This window comes from Varanus komodoensis, unplaced genomic scaffold (assembly GCF_004798865.1).
Source record: "Varanus komodoensis strain SLA01 unplaced genomic scaffold, ASM479886v1 scaffold1, whole genome shotgun sequence".
Classification (NCBI taxonomy): domain Eukaryota; kingdom Metazoa; phylum Chordata; class Lepidosauria; order Squamata; family Varanidae; genus Varanus; species Varanus komodoensis.
This window is the reverse complement of record NW_025335268.1, coordinates 78,696,119-78,708,572: the sequence shown is the minus strand read 5'-3', so window position 1 is coordinate 78,708,572 and position 12,454 is coordinate 78,696,119. Positions and strand designations below refer to the sequence as shown.

At 38.3% G+C, this 12,454-nt stretch overlaps 1 protein-coding gene across 1 annotated transcript in view; it reads left to right on the top strand.

Annotated features, from left to right (window-relative positions):
- The window catches only part of FRMPD4 (FERM and PDZ domain containing 4), a 349,502-nt gene that overhangs the window by 139,803 nt on the left and 197,245 nt on the right, over positions 1 to 12,454 (top strand). The gene's annotated exons all lie outside the window — the stretch shown is intronic.

The window sequence follows — 12,454 nt, the reverse complement described above, 5'->3', positions numbered from 1 at the left end:
GAAAAACGGTGTGGTATAAATGTAATAACCGTAGGCTAGGAAAATGGTTTTAAAGTATCACATAGGTGTGAAGGGATTGCTATGAAAATTATGTGTGGCAATCATGAGAATAGCTCTACTTCCTGGACTTCATTAAACCTTTTATCTTCAGCATGGGAAACTCTTCCTAAAATTTCAAAGTTGTAATTGAATGCTTACTGACTTATGGTTGTATGATTTGCTGTAATCTATAGGCTGTCAAATTCAAAGAGCAATAGGTGATTCTAATATAATAGGCCATAGCAGACCTCCTTCCATTGGTTTTACAACAGTCAAAAACCCCTATAGTTTTTAGGGGTTTGGTTGAACCAGTAGCTAGTTGCATGGTAATCTGGCCTTTGCAATAAGGAGGCTCCTTTCATGCCTTTGTTTAGGATTAAGAACTTAGCAAAAATCAGAAAGATGCTATTGGGGCTCCTGGAGAAAGGACAACATTCAGTTTCAGTGGGGTCCAAATGTTTCATTGAAATGGAATACTGCCTGAAAGTGTTAAGCTTATATTCTTTGCACTGGAATAAATTTTCAAAGGCTGGCTGGTATTTTTTGCCAGCTTGATTCCTTTATGACTTTTAAAATGTACTATAAAGATGTACTATAATGCTAATGTGACACTGAATAATATTCTTAAAATAATCATATATGCAGCACTTGTAAAAATATTTACATGGAAAGATGCAGACAAGGGTTTATGCTTGGATTCCCAGCTTTTAAAACAAGTTGCTTAAAGTAGCATATACAAATAGGTCATGATAATTAAACCAAAGTCAAATTAGTGGGACTACCATGGAGTAAACAGCATGCTGGTTGTGGTGTGAGTCATAGCTCTGCTGTGCATCAAAACAGGAAGCAGTTGCACTAGATTTCAGGGTTGAAAAAGCTCATCATTAGCAAAAGGATAACAAATTAGAAAGGCTTGAATTTTGGCAATGCATCCTGCTGAATCATTGGAAAAGGAAGTGGCCGGTTTGCAGTGAGAATGGGGCATAGACAGAATAGTTTTTGAAAGGGGTCATTCTCAATTTGGTACCAGCTCATTCTTTTTGAGTGGTGGGAAGGGGGTGATTCTGCTTCCTTAAATCAGGTGTGAGTGGAGTGGAATGCCTTTGGGCTAAATGACTGTCCCCTTCTGTAAGCTTGTTCCAGAAGGAATGCAGAGATTTGACACTCAGCTCTATAATGGGGAACTGCCATCACTTTAATTCCAGAAAAGTTAGCTATCCAGTCTTTGTTATTTTATTTTAAACTTGTCACACTAATCAAATAGTGAAGAACAGTAGTTTTTGTCCCTGCTGAATTTTAGGATATCTCCCATAAATTCTTACTTCACAAAAGCAATACATTTAGTGAAAATATTATGACTTCAGGTACAATGGGTTTGCTATATCTTGCTTTATAGTAACTATATGGCATGCTGCTAGAAGGCCATTTATTTGAAAAAAAGTGAAAAAACCTGTCAGTACTGTAAAGGAAGAAATGTAGATTGCTCTGTTCTTTGAAAAGGTGTGTTGCTCTGCTTCAATTCGTTCTCACAAATGACAAAGTTTCATTTGCTGTTGATGTACTGTTTGAGTATCAAAAACACCTTTACATTCACTTGGATTTTTTTTCTTTCCCAGCAGTTTTAGCTGATGGAATGAGAATTTCTGGACAATGCATAATGCAAGATTAAAATGCCTGCTGCAGTAATCCCTACTTAACAGATACTTTGCATGTGTTGCGTGTGAGTTGCTTGTGCTCTCTCTGCCTCTGTCTGTCCTATCTGGATAGATACATGTAAATATCCTGGTATAGATAGGAAATGGTTTCTTGACTTTGTCCATAGCTTTCTGTTCTTCCCAGAATCTGGCGAAATGTATACCCTTGAGTCCCCTTATTATAATGAATGTTGTTGACCTTGGTCTGCAGCTTCTATATCATTTGAACTGCACATTCTTCTGCATGGCACTGTCTTCCATTAAAAAGTTGCTGTCTGTGCAGCTTCTTCAGCTGCCCAGTTCAATTGCCTTCTCTGGGTTAGCCTGCAGTTAAGGGAGCATTCTTGAGCATTTGCATTTTTTGAGGACAGAAATAAATTTATGAGGGTTCTGGTTGAGTAGCCAGCTGCCAAGTAAAATGCTAATTTGTCACATTGGGAACCAAGCTGGGTAAGATGGAGAGCTATAATCCGTTCTCCCATTTTCTTACATTTTTGTCAAAATCTTTCACAGTGGATAGGTGAATGATGTGCTGGAAAAGGTTGTTAAGCTTGATATTGAAATTGCAGGGAAGGCATCAGGAAGGCTCAAGCTAGGAATGAACTGAGGCTCACGAGAATGTTAAAAGCAGCAGCAACAGCGGCAGCAAAAGCCTTCTTCAGATAATATCCAAAGTAAAAGGCAGAGGCTAGAAATGGGGGTTCAAGGACTCAGTGCAGGCGATAAAATGATAACAGATGACAAAGAAAAGGCAGGAGTGCTCAACTCCTAATCTAGGTAAATCTTCTCCCAAAAGAAGATTCATGACCTTCCTGATGAAGGAGAAGTACAAGCTGAAGGAGCAGGAGTGCACCTCAATATTGATAACCAAATGGTGAAGGATCATCTGATTGGGTTGAATGAGTTCAGAACTGTAGGGTCTGACAAACTCCATTCTAGTCATAAAGGAGCTGGTGGAAGAACTCTCAGAACCACTTATTTTCTTTGAGTAATCATGGAGAACAAGGGAAGAAGAAGATGACTGAAGAAGCTTTCCCTATTTTCAAGAAAGGAAGAAAAGAACAACAACAACAACCTGGGAACTATAGACCAGTCACTCTGACATCAATCCCTGGAGAGCCAGTGTGGTGTAGTGGTTAAGAGCATGGGACTGGGACTCAGACGATCTGGGTTCTAGTCCCCGCTCAGCCATGGAGCCAACTGGGTGACTTTGGGCCAGTCACAGACTCTCAGCCCAACCTACCTCACAGGGTTGTTGTTGTGGGGATATGATGGAGGAGGAGATGTAAGCTGCCTTGAGCCCTTTGTTGGAAAAAAGGCAGGATATAAATTGAAAAATAAATAAATAAAAGCTCTGGAATAGATTATAAAGCAGTCAGTCTGTAAACACCTTGAAAACAAAACAGTGATTACTAGACGCTAACACAGATTTCTCAAAAACAAATCTTGCCATATGTCTCTGATTTCATTTTTTGATTGGGTAGCCTTCCTGATGGACTGTGGGAATGCTGTGGACATTATCTTGACTTCAGCAAAGCTTTTGATGAAATGGCCCATGATATCCTGATTGGAAAACTAGTGAAAAGTGGGCTACATGGAATAGCTATTAAGTGGATCCACAGTTGGCTACAGAATTGAATTGAAAGAGTGCTTATCAACAGTACCTTCTTACACTGGGGAGAGGTAACAAGTAGGGTACCACAGGATTCATTCCTGGGCTAAGTACTCTTCAACAATTTTATTAATGACTTGGATGAGGAAATGCAAGGAGCAATTACCAATTTTACTGATGACAGGAAACTGGGTGGGATAGCTAATGCCCCACAAATGCCAATTCGTCTACCTAGGAAAAAGAAACCATATGCACTGTTACAATATGGGAAATATTAGATTCAACAATATTGCATTGAAAAAGATCTTGGAATTGTTGTAGATCACAACCTGAATATGAGTCAGCAATGTGATGTAGCTGCAAAAAGGGCAAATGCTATTTTAGGCTGTATTACTAGAAGTATCACTTCCAAATCCTGTGAAGTATTAGTTCCACTTTATTCAGCACTAGCTAGGCCTTATCTGGAGTACTCTGTCTTTAATAAAGATCTAGACAAGCTGGAAGGAGTTCAGAGGAGGGCAACAAGGATGATCCAGGGACTGGAACCAAAGCTCTATGAGGAGAGATTGAAAGAACTGGGCATGTTTACCCTTGAGAAGAAAAGATTGAGATGTGATATGATAGTACTCTACAAGTGCTGGAAAGGCTGTCACAAAGAGGAAGGCCAGGCTCTCTTCTTGATCATTCCAGAATGCAGAACACAGAATAATGGACTCAAGTTTCAGAAAGCCAGATTCCAGCTAGATATCAGAAAGACTGCTAGAGCAGTATGGCAGTGCAACCAATGACCAAGCTCATGGGCTCTCCTACACTAGAAGCATTCAAGGTGCAACTAGGCAGCCATTTGAGAGGGATGGTTTAACTTGAAGTCCTGCACTGAACAGGAGATTGGACCTGATGACCTTCTGGCCACTTCCAACTATACTATTCCATTATTCTATGAATCTATGATTCATTCCTTAGGGGCTATTTTCCCCTTAAGTAAAACATTGTGCATACGGTGACCATTTTGTGTTGTAAAAATTAGGGAAGAAGACTCCCACCCAGGAGAATTCGAGAGGCTACGTATCTGACTCAGAGAAGCCACATAGCTGTTGTGTGCATGGGTGAATAACCAAATGTAAAACAGCAAGATGTCTATCATAGATCTCCACTGTCTTGTCTGGTTTGGTCCTGGGTATAGTACCCACTCATAATAACCAAGACACCTAAGATAGCAGACTATAGACATATTTTGGGTAGCAATTCCTATTAATAAAAATAAGAGGATCTAATTCCTCTTAAGCTTAATTATAGAATATCCTTACTTTTTCTGCAATACTGTTACATTCAGTCTTTTAACAAATTTAGTGGTTGCTCCCTGTTTATGAGGCAATAATTTATCATGACACATTTTGGACTGAATGTACTGTGGGATTTCTGCTGGAATTAGATCCTCTTTAAACAGGTTTTTGACAAGGCTTTTTTCCTCCTTTCTTTTTCTTTTGCTTTGCTTTGCTTTTCTTTTTTCCCTTTTTTTGGTGGTGGTGGTGGGGGGGAGTAGAACATATTTAGCCATATATCTTAGTCAACAACCAGCCATTGCCCTGTCAAAACTCTTTTTTAAAGGGCACCCAATATTTTAATAGGTGTCAGAAAACTGTCAAAACTTTGGGTCCTTAGAAAAAAGAGATGGATGCACTTTTGCACTTTCCTGAATAAATAAGTATTAGGTAAAAAGTGCAGAATGCATGTCAACCTGAACACTATCAGGGAGAGAGAGAGAGACAGGGACAGAGAAAGAGGGAAGATTTCACCATGAACCATGAAGTGGGTATAAATCATACTTTGTATGGAAGTTGGCAGTGGGTATCCCCCAGGATCTTGATTCTGATGAGGTTTCATATTTCTCCACTACACAACTGTGACCTTCCGCAATTCTGTAAATGTGACTAATTAGTGAACATCTATGTATCCATTGTGTGCATTCTTTAAATGGTCTGCTAGCCACTGAAAGCTCCCCCAGGGTGCCGCTGGATCATTCTGAAAGGGCTATTAGTGGTTGCCAATTTGGCTCATGAAAACCAGGCACCTCCCCCTAGAAAAAGCAAGCAAGCCATGGCAAGTGAAAATGGCTTGCAATCACAGAAGAAAGAGGCAAGTTGATCCTGCAGTGTTTTCCCCTGAGACGCCCATGAGAAGGACCAAGGGGAAGTGGGAGGAGGCAATAACGCATGGCTTGCCAAGCCATGCATCGGACTCACTGCCGGGCATCACAGAGCAGCCCTCCCAACATGCTCGGGTTACATATGAATGAGGGAAATTGCATGCAAAAGGGATAGCACTTGCGTGTGTGCTTAACTACAGACTGATTAATAAATGGGATAGAATGGAACAAAATACACGCAAAGCAGACATGGGATAGTAATAGTCTGATTTGTCCATCCATTCCTATGGGATATTTTGATGGCAAAAAGATCATCAGTTGAATTTTAGCTTGTTATATAAGCTTCCAGTTGGGTTTAGAATATTCTAAATAAAGATATACAGCTTTTATCAGGTTCTAGAGCCACATTAAATGCCTAAATAATGTTCAGCTCACTTTCTTGAACACAGTGGAACTTCTGTGTAGACATAAACACTCTAAGGTAATGTTTACTAGTAATAAGACTGTACTGCACTCCCTTAGAATTAAGTTAACATGTCTTCCATGATTCTGTGTTGACAATATACGCTACAAACCTCAATGAACCTTTTTATGAATTGCAGTGAATTTCTGTGTGTCCTCCCACCTGCATTAAGAAGATAATTTACCAGCTGGATGGGATTTTATTTAGCGCTGTTATTTGTTTTTTGTACTGATAAAGCAGCCTGTCCTCCAGAGAATGGTAAAAGCAGTCGCCTTGTCATCAGTTTTATAATTCCTGATGAGCCAGCAAAGAAACTGAGTGGGTGGGGAGAATATGGGATTGGGAGAGTCAGCAAGAATAATGTGTTTGAAGTAAAGAGATATTTTAAAAACCAATTGCAGATTAAAAGGCTTATTTGAAAGGATGGATAAAGTAGCATTTCATCTGTAGTAGTAGCATCTGAAACAGTCAAGCAATAGGCAACCATTTACTGACTATTTATATTAAAGCCATTTCCCAAGCTTCCTCCCTTATATACTACGGACACACAAGATGGAAACCTGGGCAGGAATAAACAGATAACACTGTGGACTGTGAAAAGTAGGAATGACTCAGTTTTCAGTGTTTTCCAGTGACTCCTATTGGATGAAGCTAGTGGGCTTGCAATCCTAACTAACCTGAGGGAAGTTGTTTCTTACCCAAGAGACCAGATTCACTAGAAGCAGGTTTAGCATTTATGTGCTAGGATACGCCTTTTTCTTGTTCAGTTATGTGAGGGGGGGGGGACTGTAAAATTGGAGAAAGCAATACAGTCCAAGGAAAATTAAAGCAGCACTTCCAAGGCTAGATGGCCAGCTCTGCTGATGAGGAGCCCATTGGGTCCTAATGTACACCCTTAAGAGTTTCTGTGACACGCACACACAGATAAGCACATACACAAAAGTTCCTGGTGCCTGGTACTGTGCTAGAGTGGTCATTATGAGTCCAAAAAAGAACAGAGTTTAATGTGAACACATCTTCTGATCTGAATAGCAAGAAAAAAGATCTGTACTAAAGGAAGTTTCAAAGCTGCCTGCTCTTTATAACAGAAAGAGACACTGCACCAGTGAGATGAGAAAATGTGTCTTATGATTTATTGATGTAATAGGAGACTGTAAAAAGAATAAGGCATAGCAGGCGGGCTGCTTCAAGAGGAACACTCATAACACTGACTGTCATACCTGTACTAGAATGTTTTAAAGATAGATTTGTGACACGTTGTAAGAATTTTGGTTGGATTTAAGAGAGATGCTATGCCTGATAAGTGATATACTACTTTGGTTATACCACTGTATCCACAACCAAACGTCCGAGGGTGAACTTGTGCAGGAGAAAGAAATAAGATAAGCAACCATGAAAAAGTGTTGTAATAATTTTGTTACTCGTACACTCAGCTTCACATTATTGTCCACTGTACATCTGATGTACCACAAAGGGAAAACATTTTTAGATGTCCTCAGTGGCTGTACCTTGGAACAATTAGATATGGAAGCAACCAGAATGGAGAGGACTTTGGTATTTGAAGAGTTTTCAAAGCAGTCTTGCTAACTATGCTATCGGATTAAAGATTCTTGTAACTAAAACAGTCCTCAAAAGGCCTATATGTTTTCATTTTATCTTAAAATAGAAAGGCCAATTTTTAAAACTGAAGGGATAAATTAAGCAGAAATGTAAGGAGAACTGTTCAAGATGCCCATAGGTTATTTAATGCATAATAGTAGAAGTTTAGCTAAGAATATCTATTCCTGTTTTGTAAAAATATTTATTATTTCATTCATTACATCATGTCATATACTGCCCAAGGTGGCTTTACTGATGCCCAGTGGACAACAATGAAAGATAATGCAAATTATGTTTGCATGAATCAAATTAAAACTGGATATTAACAAGTAAATAAGCAGATAAATAAAGCAGCAGCTAATTAATAGTTAACAATCACAAAACAGTAAATAAAACAGATCATGCAGAAGCACACCCAAGCTATGGACCTGAATTTTTAAAAGGAAAATGCAACCTCCTTCAAGACAGGTTAAACGTATATTCCCTGATCTGCCAAATGTATGCGCAAAGGAAATTAATCTTCCTTCCTCATGTGCTGTGACCTGTCCCTGCTCCCAGTATTGGCCCATTCTGCAATAAGGCTTTGTGAGGGGGGATCGCATTGGTACCTGCTTGTAGAGGTGGGCAGCTCCCACACATTACCAATATTGGATTCTGAAATGGAAGCAGAGCAGGCCAAATGATTTAGCAGTTTCAAGATTGCATGGCGAAGATGCTCAGGCAGAGCATGAGAACTGGCTTCCCTTTGGAAAGGAGGGAGACATTTCAGAACTCTCACCTAACCCCACATGGAAATTGACATGGTCCGAGCTGGTAATGAACAACCGGTGAGGTGTTCTTAGATTTGTTCTTAGACTCATTGAAAATATCCAATTATTCTTCCTTTTTCAAAAGGGTGTGTGCTAAAAGCTGAATAATCACAATGTTATGTACTTTTAGACAGAAAGAGTCCTGCAGTTCTCAATATTCCCTGGCTAGGTGGGAATTTTAGGACTTCTTTCTATCTAAAAGTGCATAGCAATCAAAATAATCACATAAACAGAAAGGATAACATATCTAGGGATTTTAAGTTTAGGAAAAAAGGCAATTGTGGGCCCTAAGAGAGGTTTATAAAACTACACATGATATGGAGAAAGTCAATATATTTCTTTCTTCTCCCTTTCCCATTAGTAAGCTAATGCCATTGACCGGCAGTAGATTTAGGACAAATGCAAGTCCTTCTTCACAGACTCCTAATCAATATTTGGATTAACTGCCACAAAAGGCAGGGGTCACTAATGGCTTAGATGGTTTCAACGGGGAATTACATGAATATTGGGACACTAGGTCCATCAATGCCTAATAGTCATTAAACTTGTATAGTGTATCTGAGGTTGTGCTTAAGGGTTTTAATTTTTGTAAACAGTGCAGAGAGCTTTGGCTACTGGGTGGTATAGGAATGTAATAAGCAAATAAAGTTTATTGTATGCTTTCCCCAGTTTTGGAGATGATATGGCTCTGAACAGTGGTTGCTATGGCTCAACAGCTGTTGGAGGGCTTTTGCCTTTTGGCAAGCTATCTGATACTGATCATGACCCTAGATGGACTTTTGGCCTGACCCTACAGGCTTCTCATTGGCAAGAACCATTATAATAGTCCCCGCTCAGCCATGCAGCCAACTGGGTGACTTTGGGCCAGTCACAGACTCTCAGCCCAACCTACCTCACAGGGTTGTTGCTGTGGGGATAAGATGGAGAAGGAGAATGATGTAAGCTGCCTTGAGCCCTTTGTAGGAAAAAGGCAGGATATAAATCCAAAAATAAAATAAAAAAATTAAATATATATATTTCTCATATCTGATAAAAATATCTGTGCAGACCATACACTCTATTCATTGGAAAGCAAATCATGGAATGGTGAAATTGGAAACAGGGAATTTGTTTCCTTCTATTTAAATATACTTGCTTCATTTCTGATTTGGTTTGCACTTTGCCTTTTAAGTGTTTTCTTCATTGACCATAATTTGACTCTGCCTGCACAACTTAAAGCTAAAAGGATTGTGAGCCTATCATCTCTGAACCTGTCCAGATCTGATACTGAGAAGTTTGCTTTTAATGTTCTGTTTCTTTCCAAGCATTCTGGTTGAAGCAACTGTCTCAGAAAATCAGAAAGGCCACATGCCTGACAAAAGGGTAAAATAGAAGAACATAGCATATTTAATGTATTTAAAATCATTTGTTTTTGACTAAATATACTTTCAAGACAGTGACCCACATAAATAAGCCTTTCAAAAGTCCTTTATCATTTCACTCTTAAACATACTTACTAGAGCATGTTAAGTACTTACAGTCCTAAACCCCACCGTACTGTATGATTATTTCTGAGTAAAAGTGCGTAGGATTATAATATAAATGGTTTACCTTGCAGACTTGATTTGACAACACGCAGTCACCTTGGAATTTGCATATGTCCTCACACAGTTTTGTTGTCATTTGTTTATCCTGCTAGAATACGTCACTTAAATACATGTTACTGACAGAACACTTTTATATTATTATATCATGATTGACATGATCATATTTTATAATTACTATAAACATGATAATTCATTAGAAATCACTGTGTTTTGTACTTTGCTCAGATTAGTCTGTCATTTCAAACCGATATACTGCTGAAAATAGAGCATAGAGTACCAGCAATATCTTTTGAAACTTCTATTTTCTACAACTGTACCAGTCTTAATGAGGGCAGTCAAAATTATCTGTTTCATAGACAATTTAAAGAACTTTAAATATTTTCCAATGCTAATATTTTCCAATGATTCACTTGAAGGGTCTAGAATTTTAGTCGGGATGATGATGAAGTAAGTTGATCTTGACAAGCAGTGATCTTTTGACATGGTACCTTCATCATATAACTTTTGTAAGGCTTAATGCTGCTCTGAACTTCTTGGATTGAAGGATCTAATTGAAACTGCTGCTACTATTTAACAATTATTCAGCATCAATATGCATTACTAGCTAGCCTCTTTAAGTAATTTGCTTCGAAATATAATTACAAATCTAGTTTAAATCTTTCATTAAAATGATTCTACTTTAATACTGTGTGGTAACCCTTGGGCATTTTGCAGTAATTTTGCAAATTATGCATATTTGCAGGGTTGTATAAAATTTATGAAATTCACAAGGCTCACTGATTATCCAGGAGCAATTGTAATACTTTAATACGTAATTGAGAATTTGTATAATGGTTCAGATATCGAAGTTCCTCCATAGTAGGAATGTCTTGCCATGCTTTATTTGATCCATGAAATAGCTTAAAGCTTCTCTAAAACAAAATATGACCTTATTCTGAAAAATTAATTTCAGAGGTGTCTAGGGATTTGCAAAGTACTACATGTCAATGAGTATAGCTAGCTGTCTTCACACAGTCTCTCTGATTTTGGCTGCTAATGCAAAGAAATACATCCATCAAAAAGAACCTTGCTCCATATGAATCTGTAGCAGTTTTCATGTAAACATGGTTGACAAAATTAAGCTAGAAACTGAAATAATGATTTTGTTAAAATGAGAACAATTGTGATCTAGGACTTCGTTATCGCTTCAGATTTCAAACTGTGGGTAAAAAATCCTATGTTAATTTTCCTACCATTCAAATCATTTTTTGGGAATAGGTGTTCTAAGAATATATATAATAAAAACAAAAAGAGTATGGATTCTATTATGATGCCAAGCATCACTTTTAAGAGTACATGTATTCAATAATTTATACAAGAAGTTAATTGCTTTAGGTCAGGCAAATGTAAACAGGAACAACAATGCATATTTTTTCTTTTATAATACACAAAGTCTTCCTGTAGCAGAGGCAGCTGATTGGAAGAGGGTAAGTCAGAAGAAGTGAAACAATCTTTAGAATTCTCAACAGCCAAGATTGGAGGTGCTGTTGAGCACAGTGGGTAGAAGAATTAGCACAAGCACACAAAGCACTCTTTGGAGCCACATGCTTTAGAAACAACTCATACTGCACAGCGAATCAACTCACTTTCTACATGGCAAAAAACAGGGAGAAGAATCCACACAGTCACACAAAATAAGAAATGATGGTGATACAGCACAGAAAAGCAAGCTTTAGAACCCAGCCTCAACTGATTGCAACTGGGGACTGTCACACAGTGTGTGACGGGATGTGATTCTCCTGTAATTTGTCAGGAATTTTGTCAGACCTACCTGGCACTGGTAGGAATTGAACTTTCTGTATACAAAACATGTGTTGAACCACCAAAGTATAACCCTACTCATTTTTAACATTTTTCATTCATCTTATAATTCTCACCTTGGAAATGCCTGTAAGGATATCAGCTCAGACAGTATGTTCCTGCAAACAGCCATTTCATAAGGGCATTGTGAGGTTTAAGGTTCAATATTTATTTCTGTTCAAGCTTGTTTCAAAGATCATGGCTGAGGCCAAGAGACAATTTTACTTTCATAAGGAATGATGCCATCCCACTGAAATTAAAGGGGAATGAACAAGCTGTTCAGCTGCAGTTACTAATTTATTTTGAGCAAGCTTTTCAGATTTCTGAAACCAAGCCACCTTTCATTAGTGTGGCATATGAGGAAAATAGTGCAGAACTTTCCAAAAGAATCAATTGAAGTTCCATGAAGAAAATGCAGTATTCATAGTGCTGTACATAAGCATACCACATGTTATAAAATGTACTTACTGAAGAAAAGCATTGTATTTTTAAACCATCAAATGCGACTGCAGTATATTCCTCGTCACTGTATTAAAAAGCAATAACTTTGGAATGAACATTGCAGGTTTTTTTCCCTTTTCACTTTCCCCATTTGGACTGGGCTTTTTTTTAACAGCCAACAATGCATCTGTGTTAAGAAGAGAAAGAACATAGCACAAAAATCCAC